Source organism: Capricornis sumatraensis, chromosome 17 (genome assembly GCF_032405125.1).
Source record: "Capricornis sumatraensis isolate serow.1 chromosome 17, serow.2, whole genome shotgun sequence".
NCBI lineage: Eukaryota > Metazoa > Chordata > Mammalia > Artiodactyla > Bovidae > Capricornis > Capricornis sumatraensis.
The window spans coordinates 33301572-33304970 of NC_091085.1; the positions used below are offsets into that span (position 1 = coordinate 33301572).

The window sequence follows — 3399 nt, forward strand, 5'->3', positions numbered from 1 at the left end:
CACAGGACTTTGAAAGTGCTATCTTTTTTATACCTCTAACACTAAGGACAATTTTATTAATTTCACATAAGCCTTTTCACACTTCTAAAACTTCAACTCTGACAATTACTCAAATGTATGTGTGTGTGTGCTAAGCCACTTCAACCATGTCTGACTCTTTGTGACCCTATGTAGTGTAACCCTCCAGGCTCTTCTGTCCATGGAATTCTCCAGGCAAGAATACTGGAGTGAATTGTCATGCCCTTCTCCAGGGAATCTTCCTGACCCAGGGATTGAACCCACATCTCTCATGTCTCCTTCATTGGCAGGCAGGTTCTTTACCTCTAGCACCACCTGGGAAGCCCTCTCAAATGTGGGCTTTGTGCAAACCAAATTTTCTGCATTTTGAATTAAAAAAAAAAAAAAAACCTGTCAAAATAATTTTTTAAAACACTTTACCTTCATACCATTGTGTTAGAAGTCACCATGAGATCTTAACTTGACACATTATTTTCTAAAACAGAAGTAAAAGAGCTTCCTAGTTGATTTGCAAAACCTGATACTGGATGCTTGGGGCTGGTGCACTGAGACGACCCAGAGGGATGGTATGGGTAGGGAGGTGGGAGGGGGGTTCAGGATGGGGAACATGTGTATACCTGTGGTGGATTCATGTTGATGTATGGCAAAACCAATACAATATTGTAAAGTAACTAGCCTCCAATTAAAATAAATAAAAATATATTAAGAAACATACTTTTAAATACTGTTACAATATTACACAATTGCATTGTAGTGACCTGCATTCAGTTACATATTCAGCTGCTGCAACTGCTGCTAAGTCACTTCAGTCATGTCCGACTCTGTATGACCCCATAGACGGCAGCCCAGTAGGCTCCCCTATCCCTGGGATTGTCCAGACAAGAACAATGGAGGGGGTTGCCATTTCCTTCTCCAATACATGAAAGTGAAAAGTCAAAGTGAAGTCGCTCAGTCCTGTCCAACTCTTAGCAACCCCATGGACTGCAGCCCACCAGGCTCCTCCGTCCATGGGATTTTCCAGGCAAGACTACTGGAGTGGGGTGCCATTGCCTTCCAGCTAATGTGATAATTTTATTAGAGATCTGCTTGTCATTTGTATTATTGCAGAGTAACACAGTTGTGCCTGCTGTATTTCAACAATGATCCTTCAAGTCTCACAAAGAAACACTTGAGAATGAAGAACAGAATATTATTCTTGTATGTGTAAATATCAGGTTTTCTAGGGGGAAAAAACTTGTTATGTTCCTAATTATTTCTACCCACCTCCTGCATTTGGACGTCTAGGGAGGAGGGTTTTGCTTGTGTTCTTATCCTCATGCGGGCCTGTTGTCCAATTCTCTCTTGTTTCTTGTTTGCTACCTGACCATGTGGTAGACATCACAAACCATTCATCAAAGTGTACTTTTGTGACTATTTCTATAGTGTTAAGTTTCAGCAATTTTTTCTTTCAGTTCAGTTCAGTTCAGTTCAGTAGCTCAGTCGGGCCGACTCTTTGTGATCCCATGAATCGCAGCACGCCAGGCCTCCCTGTCCATCACCAACTCCCGGAGTTCACCCAGACACACGTCCATCGAATCAGTGATGCCATCCAGCCATCTCATCCTCGGTCGTCCCCTTCTTCTCCTGCCCCCAATCCCTCCCACATCACAGTCTTTTCCAATGAGTCAACTCTTCACGTGAGGTGGCCAAAGTACTGGAGTTTCAGCTTCAGCATCATTCCCTCCAAAGAAATCCCAGGGCTGATCTCCTTCAGAATGGACTGGTTGGATCTTCTTTCAGTCCAAGGGACTCTCAAGAGTCTCTTCTCCAACACCACAGTTCAAAAGCATCAATTCTTCGGTGCTCAGCCTTCTTTACAGTCCAAGTCTCACATCCATACATGACTACTGGAAAAAAAAAAGCCTTGACTAGACGGACCTTAGTTGGCAAAGTAATGTCTCTGCTTTTGAATATGCTATCTAGTTTGGTCATAACTTTTCTTCCAAGGAGCAAGCGTCTTTTAATTTCATGGCTGCAGTCACCATCCGCAGTGATTTTGGAGCCCCAGAAAATAAAGTCTGACACTGTTTCCACTGTTTCCCCATCTATTCCCCATAATGTGATGGGACTGGATGCCATGACCTTCGTTTTCGGAATGTTGAGCTCTAAGTCAACTTTTTCACTTTCTTTCACTTTCATCAAGAGGCTTTTTAGTTCCTCTTCACTTTCTGCCATAAGGGTGGTGTCATCTGCATATCTGAGGTTACTGATATTTCACCAGGCAATCTTGATTCCAGCTTGTGTTTCTTCCAGTCCAGCGTTTCTCATGATGTACTCTGCACAGAAGTTGAATAAGCAGGGTGACAATACACAGCCTTGACATATCCCTTTCCCTCTTTGGAAACAGTTTGTTGTTCCATGTCCAGTTCTAACTGTTGCTTCCTGACCTGCATACAGATTTCTCAAGAGGCAGGTCAGGTGGTCTGGTATTCCCATCTCTCTCAGAATTTTCCACAGTTTATTGTGATCTACACAGTCAAAGGCTTTGGTATAGTCAATAAAACAGAAATAGATGTTTTTCTGAACTCTCTTGCTTTTTTGATGATCCAGCGGATGTTGGCAATTTGATCTCTGGTTCTTCTGCCTTTTCTAAAACCAGCTTGGGGTTCTCCCACCACCCCTGCCGTGGGTCCCAGCAGCTCGGGCGGCGGCAGGAGCGGCTGCGGTCTGGCTACTCAGCTTCGCGAAGGCTCTCCGCGCGCCGCGATCCTCAGGCATCGGCTCTCGCCCGCCCTGTCGCCAGGATGCCCAAGAGGAAGGTCAGCTCCGCCGAGGGGGCGGCGAAGGAGGAGCCCAAGAGGAGATCGGTGAGGTTGTCGGCTAAACCGGCTCCTGCAAAAGTGGAAACGAAGCCCAAAAAGGCGGCGGGAAAGGATAAATCTTCAGACAAAAAAGTGCAAACAAAAGGGAAAAGAGGAGAAAAGGGAAAACAGGCGGAAGTGGCCAACCAGGAGACTAAAGAAGACTTACCTGCAGAAAATGGAGAAACTAAAAACGAGGAGAGCCCAGCCTCTGATGAAGCAGAAGAGAAAGAAGCCAAGTCTGATTAATAATCACACACCGAGTCCTGCAGTGGTCCCTGTTTCCCTTCTGGCACAATCCAGAAGAATATTTTTATCAACTATTTTGTAAATGCAAGTTTTTTAGTAGCTCTAGAAACAGTTTTAAAAAGGAGGGAATCCCACCTCATCCCATTTTTTAAGTGTAAATGCTTTTTTTTAAGAGGTGAAATCATTTGCTGGTTGTTTATTTTTTGGTACAACCAGAAAATAGTGGGATATTGGATACGGGAGGCTTTGATTGTCTTGAGTGTCAGTCAGCTTAACATTCCATACATGGGGA

The 3399-nt window shown here is 44.2% G+C and overlaps 1 pseudogene; it reads left to right on the forward strand.

Moving 5' to 3' along the window:
• The first annotated feature begins 2801 nt into the window (after positions 1–2801).
• LOC138094152 (non-histone chromosomal protein HMG-14 pseudogene) lies at positions 2802–3107 on the forward strand (annotated as a pseudogene).
• The last annotated feature ends 292 nt before the right edge of the window (positions 3108–3399 follow it).